At 38.8% G+C, this 12826-nt stretch overlaps 1 protein-coding gene across 2 annotated transcripts in view; it reads right to left on the reverse strand.

Moving 5' to 3' along the window:
- Positions 1 to 12210, reverse strand: part of fam53b (family with sequence similarity 53 member B) — a 179863-nt gene extending 167653 nt beyond the window's left edge. Inside the window, exons 1-2 of one of the 2 annotated variants that reach the window (XM_003218604.4) lie at positions 12126 to 12210; positions 3303 to 3392 (exon numbers count right to left, since the gene is read on the reverse strand). The gene's annotated coding sequence lies outside the window, so the exon portion shown is untranslated. Of the gene's footprint in view, positions 1 to 3302; positions 3393 to 4644; positions 5263 to 12125 lie in introns of those variants that run through there. The other variant, XM_016992219.2, reaches the window with a different exon arrangement.
- Positions 12211 to 12826: the final 616 nt, after the last annotated feature.

Consider the following 12826-nt stretch of genomic DNA (forward strand, 5'->3'; position numbering starts at 1 on the left):
ACCCCTGCATTTAAAAAAAAAAAGGTTTCCAGAAGAAGCCAAGCTTCAGAAGCAAGCCATAAACCCTGTCTTACATTGCAGGCCAATGATCAGTTTCCCAGGTTGGATTAAGAGAAAGCTACAAGTAACTGCAGCTTCAAAACTTTCCTGCTTAAATGCATAAAACAAGGAACAAAGCAAGAACAAAAGAGGATGTTGGGTAAGTACACAACATAAAGTGGCTTAAAAGAGTGACCATGTGAAAAAGATCAATGTCCAACCTCATTATCAAGACAATTTACATTAGTAAAATCACCAACAACCCCACACTAAATAAAATGCCTTGCACTCCTAACCAGCGTAACCTTCTTACAATACAACTCATAGCATGGCAAACATAACACACCGAGAGCCAGAGATGGTTTTCTAGACACTTGGAGATACTATGGAGTAGATGTAGACAACAGCACTACATTATGGCTTGAATCCAGGGTTGTATAAATGCAACCCCACTAATGCAACAATGCATTTCCAATTCATGTTCTCCATTACCCTGTTTCCCCGAAAATAAGACATCCCCTAAAAATAAGACCTAGTAGAGGTTTTGCTGAATTGCTAAATATAAGGCCTCCCCCAAAAGTAAGACCTAGCAAAGTTTTTGTTTGGGACCATGCCTGCCAAACAGGGCGCCAGAGCATGCAGGATCAGTAAATGTACATTCCATAGATTGTTATACATGGAAATAATGGTAGTAACAAGAAATTATTGATAGGGTTCAGTTTGGTTATGCTGGTTTGCGATGACAACTGCTGTACAATATATAATAAATGTTCAATTTTTTTTGTTCAACAATAAATGTGAATTTTTCTTCATGGAAAAATAAGACATCTCCTGAAAATAAGACCGAGTGCATCTTTGGGAGCAAAAATTAATATAAGACAGTCTTATTTTCAGGGAAACAGGGTATTGAGAGGTTGCAGCCAGGAAGAGTCAAAAGCAACTCTGGATCCAAATTTGTCTTTCTAAAACAATTCCAGCAATACTTTTAACAATGGGAAGTGTACCACAAGCAGCAGTTGCAACTATACTCAACCCAAAATAGCCTGGCTGTAACTCTGCCTGTGTACATGCCCACCTCTAACCAGAATTAGTAAAAAAAATCATCTGGTCATACACAACTGTCACCTATTGTGTTGGTATCTAGCTTTGACTACTTATGTTCATATAATGAAAATTTCTAACCAGATCTTGGCAAAACTTTCTAGAGCCCTATCTAGGCATCTGCAGAAGAATATATATTTGAAAGTACTCGTCTCTCAAATCTCATATTTATGGTGAAATTCAACCCTCCAAATGGCTAATAATCATATGGCCTTTGATCACAAGTCCCAGCAAACCTGCTCAGCACAGCCAGTGGTGAAGAATGCTGGGAGCTGCAATCCAATAGTTTCTGGTGAGCCACATGATTACTACCTGGAATTGAACCAACTGGGGACTAAATTCACTCCTATGGCCTAAAATTCCACATCCCCCATGAGCCAATTCTTCTCTCCTTCTTTAGGCCAGTTCCCATTTGAAAGACCCAGAGCAAAGTATCCTCTTGTAGACCCATTCCTGAATTTGTGCAGCAATACCACTGGTTTAGTTTCTGCTCATGCCTCAAAATAATGTTATTTCATAAGTATTCTGGGAAATAAATGCAAGGCTATATCCAGCCATCTGGTGCTAGAATGCACAGCCAGAAATCAAGATGGGGTTGCCAAGGCATACCTCAACAGTGAGCCTTGCCAAAATGCTGATAACCTGGCATCTGTGAATAAATGCCAAGTGCTTATGCTGGTCCTGATTTCTCTGAAGTTATATACACTCAAATATTTCTTCCAAGTGTATGCTTTTTCAACCAAGTTTGCAGCCAGCAGTTGGTTATTTTATAATTAATGTTATACATTTAGAAACTACACAACATGGTCCATGCAAGATTTCCAAGATACAAGTTGAGGCAAAGCACTGATGTTTTTTATTCCCCATGCATTTCAAAGAAGCCTGTACAGAAATAGCCCAGGTTTGCCGACTGAAACATTTATATCTTCACAATCCATCCAGTGAATTATGCCTTTGCTGACCTTTTTACAGATAAGACAATTAGATAGGAGAGGAGTTTCATATTGGCCACCTGACAAATCTGGTGGCCAATATGACAAGTCTGGTGGCTAAGGTCTAAATGAAAAGTCAGTTCTCAAGGTCAAATTGAACACACTTTACCCAAAAGATCATACTAGTTTAATAAAACATGGCTTCAATGTTTGAGTACTAACCACTATGTAATAAATATTAACTCATGAAATATACACTTATTAGACCAGCGTTTCTAAACCCGGGGAGGGGGGGGTTACGAAGGGGGTTCAGAGGGGTCGCCAAATACCATTATTTTTTGTTGGTCATGGGGGTTCTGTGTGGGAAGTTTGGCCCAATTTGATCGTTGGTGGGGTTCAAGGGGCTCTTTGTAGGTGCACTATAAATCCCAGCAACTACAACCCCCAAATGTCAAGGTCTATCTCCCTCAAACTCCACCAGTGTTCAAATTTGGGCATACTTGATCACTGGTGGAGTTTGGGCCAAGTTTGGTTCAGATCCATCATTGTTTGAGTCCACAGTGCTCTCTGGATTTAGGTGAACTACAACTCCCACATTCCAGGTCAATGCCCACCAAACTCTTCCAGTATTACCTGTTGGTTATGCGAGTTCTGTGTGCCAAGCTTGGTTCAATTCCATCCTTGGTGAAGTCCAGAATGCTCTTTGATTGTAGGTGAACTATAAATCCCAACAACTACAACTCCCAAATAACAAAATCATCCCCCCAACCCCCACTAGTATTCAAATTTGGGTGTATCAGGTATTTGTGCCAAATTCAGTCCAGTGAATGAAAATACATCCTACGTATCAGATATTTACATTATGATTCATAACAGTAACAAAATTACAATTATGAAGTAGCAACGAAAATAATGTTATGGTTGGGGTTCACCACAACATGAGGAACTGTATTAAGGGGTCGCATCATTAGAAAGGTTGAGAACCACTGTATTAGAAGCAATGCTAAAATGTATATTACAACTCACTAAGGTTTTTAAAGAAGGAAAGATTTAACCTCAAGTATTTTCAAAGAGAAACCCAATCAACATAAACAAATATATTCCTTCAAGTCCTTTTAGGGGAGAAAAGACTGAATTGGCATGGAAGATAATGCATATCTGACATTTTTCCTTTCCTTAGTATTAATTCCCTCTGATATTTCCTCTGCTCTTCTGTAAAATCTATCGTACCTTTGAAATGCACAGTTCGTCAAACTCCTATAGTGGTGTTCTTTGTTTCTTTAGTTAGAAGAGATGGCTGCTCCCGTAGTTTTCTTCTGCCTAGTATGGGAAGTAAAATAAAAATTAAGTAAATCCTTATTAAAACACAACATACATTGTTAAGAAATGATTACAACTTTATTGGATAAAGTTGAAGAGGTCTGGCTTGAGCATGGGCCACAATCCGCCACTGGCAAGTGCCAACCAAGGCTGAACAACCTGAGCACTGGACCACTCCAAAATGACATCTATGGGAATCCTCATGTTCAGAAGTCTCTATGTATATTTACTGTCTTCCAAGAATTAATCCAAAACATATTGGCACACGAGGAACAAAAAGTGCTCCAATAGCAGTAATGAACAAAATCTATTGTTACGGCAACATCTATCAACCACACATGTATTAAGCTAGACCCTGGTTTTTCAGGTTTCTCAGGGGCTACGACTAAGACATTTGGACAGCAAAATGCCATGAGTGGTTTGTTTTTTAAAATAGCCAAGCCAAAATACAGCAAAGTTTGCTGAGCAAGGATAAGTTTTATCAAAGCAACACAGCAGTGAGTAAAACAAGCTGAGCAATCCCATGATTTCTTTAAAAGAGCTTCTCTAAACAAAAGCAAATATGTTATGTTATTGTCTTCTTGTAATGTCGTTGATTTTATTGAGATATGTTTTAATCTGTGTTTGGTTTTAATCTTTACTGGATCAGGCTTGTCCCCATGTAAGCCCCTCCGAGTCCCTTTGGGAAGATGGAGGCGGGATATAAAAATAAAGTTTTATTATTATTATTATTATTATTATTATCATCATCATCATCATCATCATCATCATTATCTTACATTTACACCTAGGCTTCAAAACAATTCAGTTACAGTTAGCTCTTATACAAAATACCATCAAACGGCCAGAATGACAGGTTGCGTTTAATGATCCTTGGTAGGTGGTTTTCATATGTGGGTGTGCAGAGAGATCAGTTTTGGGACTCTCTACTGTAAATGCATTTGCTCCTAGATAAACACAAGAGTGGTCATCCAATTTGCCTTGGACAGCTCCTATAAACCAGGGGACAAAATCAGGTTGCCCTCCAGATGCTGTTGAACTGAAACTCACTATACAGGTAAGGCCACTCCAAGTTCCCTCAGGGAGATGGAGCAAGGTATAAATAATGTTGTTGTTGTTATTGATACAAAGACATAGTATGACACAGCAAATAAGATATATATGCTGGATTTTATATTACAAAATCACAAGTTGAACACTGTGCGATTTTCTTACAGCAGCTGAGGATATGATCAATAGTTTCGTCAGCTACCTTGCAGTGTCTGCATTTTGGGTCACTTGCTGATTTTTTGATCTTGGCCTTAATTGCATTTGTTCTGATGGCTTGCTCCTGGGCTGCAAGGATCAGGCCTTCTGTATCCTTCTTCAGTGTCCCATTTATGAGCCATAACCAGGCCTTCTCCTTATCAGCTTTTCCTTCAATTTTGTCAAGTAACTGTCCATGCAATGCTTTGTTGTGCCAGCTGTCAGCTCTAGTTTGTAGTGCAGTTTTCTTGTACTGATTCTTTGTCTGCTGCGCTTTGAGGATTTTTGACTTCAATCAAAGCAGGTTCTTCGCTTTCCTTTACATATTCTGCCAGGGCATGTTCTTCTTTGACTGCTTGTTTTACTTGCAAATGTCCTCTGCCACCAGATCTTCTAGGCAGATATAGACGGTCAACATCCCTGCAAGGATGGAGTGAATGATGAATGGTTATGAGTTTTCTTGTTTTTCTGTCCAAATTGTCCAGTTCCACCTGCGTCCAATTTATAATGCCAGCAGCATATCTTATGACAGGTATGGCTCAGGTATTTATGGCCTTGTTGGTGTTGCCTCCATTGAGCTTGCTTTTGAGAATTTTTCTGACCCTTTGAGTGTATTCTTTGCTGAGCAGTTTATTATTATTATTATTATTATTATTATTATTATTATTATTATTATTATTAGGGCTGTAGTATCTGGAGGGCAACATGATTTCTACCATTTCTCTAGCAAAAAGATTTCTAAAGATATAGCCTGTTGTAGCAAACATAACCAGAATCTTAAAGGCTGCAAGAGAAACAGACTATATGGCCTTAAAGCTTAATTTATGAAGGCACAGTGCGTACATGAAACGGACTTTAGCCTGCAAAGAACTACTGCCACAATAAATTTGCTAGTCATTAAGGAATACTTGTTTTTACTTGTGTTACTCTTCAAGACATATGTTCCAGGTGGCTTAAGAGATAAGATGAAAGAGGATCAATAGAAATAGCATATATAGCAAAATAGTACTAAAAATAAAATAGAATACGAAACCCAGCTTCAGTACCATTCATATATCCATCTCTAAAGTCCTTCAAAGTAACTATTTCTGATCCTTAGGAAATTTTGTGATGAAACATCACCTTTCAAGAAATAACAATCTTCTGTGCCAGGTTTTAAGAAACCAGTATATAAATATGAAATGAATTCCATTTTAAACATTGAACTAATCACCTCCTCGGCTTTACTGCTTATATATTTAGATACTTTTACTCCCACAACACAGGAAGCCATTGAGAGCCTTGTATTTGTTAAAAGCAGGTATAGAAATATTATTTTTGCACATACCAAATAAGAAAAAATGTGACATTAAAAGCGTCTAGGAGAATCAACTAGGACAGGCCACACTGACACCATGGATTTTATCATTACTATAAGCAAATAATTATTTTCAAGGCAGGGTAAGTTAAAAGGCAAAAGGACATTTAAAGCTGCAACAGGAACTGAGTGCTCTTAATATCTGAATAATTGCAAGCCAAACCTGCAATAATTTTGCAGCTTGAAAGTCACGTTTAACCTACTGAGATATAATTCCAGATTTGTTTAAGCAGTTAGGGAAAAATTGCTGACATCTGGGTTGAATCTTCAAGCTGGAACTCCTTTTATCAACACATTACACAATAAACTATGGCTCGCTTTAAAAATAACTTGTCTACAGAGATATCTACAGGGATAGGCTCATTTCCAAACTAAAGTAGCACGGGGCTTCTAGAGAATAACAGAACATTTTCTGCTGTCAGAATCATAAACTTTAACTATTTCATGTTGCATTAACTGGGGAGAAATAATTATGCCAGTGCTGTACTTCTGCAGGATTCTGGTTTTGCCAGCAAAATTTGGATACACTCAAATTTCTCCAACCCTCCAGATATTATTATTGCAAAAAGATCTCCATGAGATCCTTGGATCCTGGCCTATATTCTGAGCAATCCAACTGAAGTCAGATGTAAGATAAATTAAACCATAGGACCAGATAATGCTGTCACTTCTAAATAAATTGCTGTAAAACATCTAGCTGGTTCTGGCAATGGGGTTCTTCCCCGCTCTCTAACAATTTAATGTCAAATCAAATTATGTACTATTCTAACATATCATTTAAAAATTTCTAAAAGATAGTCTCATTATGAAAACAAAATATGCCAACTGGACTGAGCTCAACGGCCTCCAAATTTTGGGGCAGGCCCACTAAATTATATGTCAACAATTCTGTAAATACCAATGATGTAATGGTCCTACTCTAGTTATGACTAGTTCTTATTGTATTTTTACTTTCATGGCAGGGTTGATCTTGAGCAGTTTTCTAGTAATATATGTTTGAACAATTACATATCATGACCAATTCTGGGGAAGATGAGTTGCACTTGAAGGACCAAGACATTCCTGGAGAGAATATTGTCATCAAATTCACAAAAGTCAAATCCACAAATGTGCAGAGCTGGCACTAGTCAAGAATGATGCATCCATTAAAATAAGTGTATCAAGAGGAATCTGTAACTACATTCACTGCTCTAACTGTATAGCTTTAAACTCATTTACTTCGTCGATATTTGGTTCCACCCATCAGCACAAGTTTTGATACAATCTTTTAAAATATACTTTCCATTCTAGGAGAAGCACTTCTAACAACTACGTTGTGAAAAACATACATAAATTCAATGCTGTCATAGCAATAATAATTTAAGGTGCGCTGCTGAAGTTGCAATCCTATCATGGCAAATTTAACTGTCTATTTTCAGCGATTTTGAGACTATGTGCAGCTCCAAAGCACTTTTTGTGGTCCCCAGCATCCCCCTTGCAGAATTTTCAATTTTTCAAAGCTGTTAGCATTGTGGGTTCCTCCTAATATTCAGCATAGGTAAAGGCAAAGGTTTTCCCCTGACATTAAGTCTAGTCATGTCTGACTCTGGGGTTTGGTGCTCATCTCCATTTCTAAGCCAAAGAGTCTGTAGACACCTCCAAGTTCATGTGGCTGGCATGACTGCATGGAACGCTGTTACCTTCCCGGTGGAGAGGTACATATTGATCTACTCACATTTGCATGTTTTCGAACTGCTAGGTTGGCAGAAGCTGGGGCTAACAACAGGCGCTCACCCCGCTCCCCAAATTCGAACCACCGACCTTTCGGTCAGCACGTTCAGCAGTTTAACCTGCTGAGCCACTGGGGTCACAATATTAATTATAAGCACCTATAAATGCATTATAGCTAACACAGAATTGAACAATTTGTGCTAATGGAAAAGTCAACATCATAATCAACTGAATTTATTTTAGTTCAGTACCAATACTGCATTACGGTTAATTTAATTACATTCCTCTGAGGCCGAGAGAGAGAGAGTGGCTTGTCCAAGGTAACCCAATAGGTTTCATAGCTGAGCCAGGATCTGAACCTTGGTCTCCAGAGTTGTTCAAACTCTTGGTCTCCAGAGTTGCTGAAACTCGTCTGAACAAACTGTGACAAGAAAACCCTATGATAGGTCCATCTGAAGAGTTGCCACAGGTCAGAAATTACTTGAAGTCATACAACAACAATAACTTATTTACAATTAAGGTTCATTTATATATAATCATAACAGATCAAACATGAGTGGGGACATTTTGTCAGTTGGGTTAGAGTTTTAATTAATGTAATAATTTATAATGAAGCATTAACTTTTAATTAATGCCAGGTGTTCCTTAATCTGTTTTGTATAAATGTAGCTAATTTTAGAAATTTAGCTTTTAATGGGAAAACAGCAACTTTGGGGCATACTAGCCAGTATAAAAATGGATCATAGCTCTGAAGCAACTGTACGCCTGTTGTGTATTAACAATGACAGCAACAAAAACAACTTTATTACCCGGCCCTCCTTGAGGTTCAAGGCAATGCACAACATGGTTAAAGCAGAGAAATAAAATACAAGACTATTAAACACATATAACAAGATACACACAGTAAAAACTCAGGAAATTCAGATAACCCTATTAGAAATGTGGGTTATTGATAACACTATGTAAAAAAAATTGGAAAATTGTCTGTTCCTGGTTTTAAAGTGTCATTTCCTGTTTAATTGTGTGGTTCTTACTTTGAAAGTAGTTTTTATAATCCAGCAACTTCATTTTTGTGGCTGCCACAAACTACGTTGAATGGTTGAGAATCAATGATTCAGTGAAAAACCATAGAAAATGTACTGCAGTATGTCCCGCAAAAACATAGTTTTTGCTGTTTAATGAACATTTCCCATGTTTTCATAACAGAACCCATTGAGAAATGGCATCTATAACCCAAGAACAAAAATCGTGTTACATAGTGTAACCAATGCAGCCAAATACTGAGAAGGGTAACGGTAAGGTTTTCCCGACTTAATGTCCAGTCGTGTCCGACTCTGGGGGCTGGTGCTCATCTCCATTTCTAAGCCGAAGAGCCAACGTTGTCCATAGACACCTCCACGGTCATGTGGTCGGCATGACTGCATAGAGCGCCGTTACGTTCCCGCCGGAGAGTTACCTATTGATCTACTCACATTTCCATGTTTTCGAACTGCTAGGTTGGCAGAAACTGGGGCTAACAGCGGGTGCTCACTCCCCTCTGGATTCAAACCTGCGACCTTTCGGTCCACAAGTTCAGCAGTTCAGCGCTTTAATATGCTGCACCACCAGGGGCTCCTAAATAGTGAGAAAGACCGGGGCTACTGACTAAACCTAAAAGTATGTATGAACCGAAATATATTATTGGTACCATTTTCTGACTGTATATCACTTCTCCCACTATATTTCTTGCTTGGTTGGCTTTCTTCTCTGTAGTCAGAGTATTCTCTAGTAGTTTCCCAAACACAAGACTAAGGGTACATGAATCCAGTTTGGCATCGCTTTAATTGCTATGACTCAATGCTATGGACTTGGAATTTGTGATTTAATGAGGCACTAGCACGACTTTGTAAAACTACAACTCGTACTACTTCCATAGGATTGAGCAGTAGCTCAAAGTAGTGTCAAAGTGCATTAATTCTACAATGTAGAGATGAATGCATCGATTTTGTAGTTGTTTGTAATTGAGAATATAGATGAGAGCACACCCCTAAATCATTTGCGTAAAAGATCCCCTTCCTTTGACCCCAAAAAGGGGCTGTGAAACAGATGAAGAGCCAGGTTCCGATTTCACAGCTTCCTCTGCTTTATTTTACAGAGCTAGCAGCCTGCAAACTATTAAACCAGATAATATCAAATAGCAGGCCTATGCTACATTGCATAAATCAGGATAAGACCATATGTACACGTGACAGCTAAACCACAGTCCCAGAAAAAAATATTTTAGAAGATGAGCCATTACACACACACAAGTACAGTATTTTTTATTTATATATATATATATATATACACACACACACACACACACACACACACACATATATATATAATATGACAATGTATGGGATATAATATTATTATATATATGACTTATGAGCCATGTCCTATTAATACAATATATACTGCTACATGTATTTGCCTAATCTAAACTAGAAGTGCCTACACAAGGAAGCATATCTGCAAAACCATGCTCTCTGAGTGTTTCAACTCAGCTGACACAGACGAATGGCTCTGCTCATCGGTCTATAAATATCAGTCGCATTACTCCCTTCAAAAAACAAAAAAAAATGAATTAAGTCCCATTTCACAGTGAGCTGTTTCCAATGGAAATATAAACTCTTTGAATATATACAAATGTGAAGCTAGCTCCCACTTGGCAGGGTTACTGCTGGAGACAATGAGCCCAATCCAGACGTAGCAATACTTAGACAACAACTAGATCCACTGAACTTAAAACTACAGTAATTTGAGGGTGATTTATTTCAATGGGCCAACTACAATTATTAATCTAGGTCCAATAACTATGTGGGAGGGAAGGGGCGCATATTGATGCCATATGACAGCCCTCCATTGAGCAAAGCCACCACTTAAGTATAGCAGAAAACAGGTTCATCTACACCAGTGGTTCCCAACCTGTGGTCCGTGGACCACCAGTGGTCCGCAAAAACTAAAATATGATCCGCGGCCTCACTGTTACTACTACGGATAATAACACAGCCGAAACAAAAAAAAAAATGGTGTTTTTGTTTTTAGGCCCTGTTCCTGGGGTTATTTGGGATGGTGATTCAGAAAACTGCATTGGATAGACCACATCAGCTCTAGATTATTAAATATGGTTTTTTTTTGTGGGCAAGCAGATGGTGAATGCTGGATGGTATATTCTGTATCAAAAACTAGAGCTGCTAACCAAACCAAACCGAATCTACAGCTGAACAAAAACTGATTCGTAACCCTTTTAGTATTAATGTTGGAGAGTGGTCCCTAGTCAAAAAAAGGTTGGGAACAACTCATCTACACTGTAAAATTAATGCAGTTTGACATCGCTTTAACTGCCTTGACTTAATGCTATGGAATCCTCAGAGTTGTAGTTTGGAGAAACACCAGCACTTTGGATTCATAAAGAATAAATGGTTTATAAAACTACAACTCTCACGATTCCATAGCACTCAGTCATATCAGTTAAAGCTGTATCAAACTGCATTAATTCAACAGTGTAGATGCCCCCAAAAATGCACTTACCGAGACAATCTCAAAAAGAGAGAAAAGACAAGAAAACTACAGTTAAATCAAGATGTAGATAAAAACAGCCTGCAAGGACAAATAGCATAAACATACTGGCGGCCAGAGCTTGGAAACACTCATAAAGCAGAATTGAGTATTTTCATGGAGCTAAAGGAAACCTTAAGAGAATGAACAAATATCACAGAAGCTGTGATATGTTACATTACAAGACATTTCCAAGAACATACAGGAGGCAAAAACTAAGCATGCAATACACATCATGACAATCAATATTATTCTGTAGAAAAAGTTTTGAAAGAAACTCAAGACAGGGAGGAAAATCCCTCTGGGAAGCTATGCAGTCTCTCCATTCAATGCAAGCAGCCAGCAGAGTCCCTCTGGGTCCAGCTATTCAGTTACATGCAAAGTTCAACAAACAAAAGGGAGGGTTGCTAAAGTTTCCCCCCCCCCCCAAAAAAAAAAAAAAAGCAGGCACTACAATCCCTGCCAACCTCCATCCTTCTCCAGACTCCTCTTTCCAAGGATCTCTATATTTCAGGTCATAGAAGGCGTCTACACTGTAGAATTAATGCAGTTTGACACCACTTAGCTATGCAATCATGGAGTTGCCGTTTCCTTCCCAAAATCTTTAGCCTTCTCTATCTCTATCTCTTTTGGCAGAGAAGGCTAAAGCTCCACAGGATTCCGCAGCAGTTAAAGCGGTGCCAAACTGCATTAATTCTACAGTGTGGGTGCACTCCAGACTGTTTAAATGGATCAAAAATGGATCAATCGTTGCTTTTCTTTCCCCACTCCCCCTTCTCAATAAAAGGAAGCGTAAAATACTCCCAAAATAACAATAAAGGAGAAGAAATAGCCTCCACCTCAATGAGCCAAGGAAGCTGCTGCTGTTCCTCTCGCTGTCCAAAGCGGACTGAAAGTGCCTGGGAGCTTCCACTCCGCACATTGGGGCAAGCTCTGCCCCCTGGGAGAGACCAAGTGCTCAAGGAGGGGGGGACAAGACAGAAAAAAGCTCGGAATTGGCTCAGGACAAGGAAAGGACGCCGCTGTTGCCATCTCTTACCCTTCTCTATAATCATTGTAAGTCCCCCGTTATCAAACAGCCCTTGTTGGAGGCTGAAAGTGGACTTTTGGCCAAACCTCGCATCGGACCCCCCCTACGGAAAGAAAAGTGCGCTCGCCCGATCCGCCTCCTAGAGAAAGGAAATAGGGCTGTCACTTCCTGGTTTCTTTTCGCCGCAGGTCTTTTACATACAAGGCTCAAACTTACATGCATGTCGTGTACATATGCACATGCACATTTATACATGCACACATATCCTAGAATTATATATTTTTGCTATATATACACATACATACATAGCATGAATACAAACACACATATCCACATACATATGCAGTATTGGCATTTTATGTCTTTGCAATACACACAGATATGCAAACATGCATTTATTGGAATTTTATGTTTTTGCCATGCACACACAGACACATGAACACACACACCTATATCTACAAACATACACTGGAGCTTTATATTTGTTGTTATATATATACATATACAGTA

Source organism: Anolis carolinensis, chromosome 3 (genome assembly GCF_035594765.1).
Source record: "Anolis carolinensis isolate JA03-04 chromosome 3, rAnoCar3.1.pri, whole genome shotgun sequence".
In the NCBI taxonomy this organism is placed as follows: domain Eukaryota; kingdom Metazoa; phylum Chordata; class Lepidosauria; order Squamata; family Dactyloidae; genus Anolis; species Anolis carolinensis.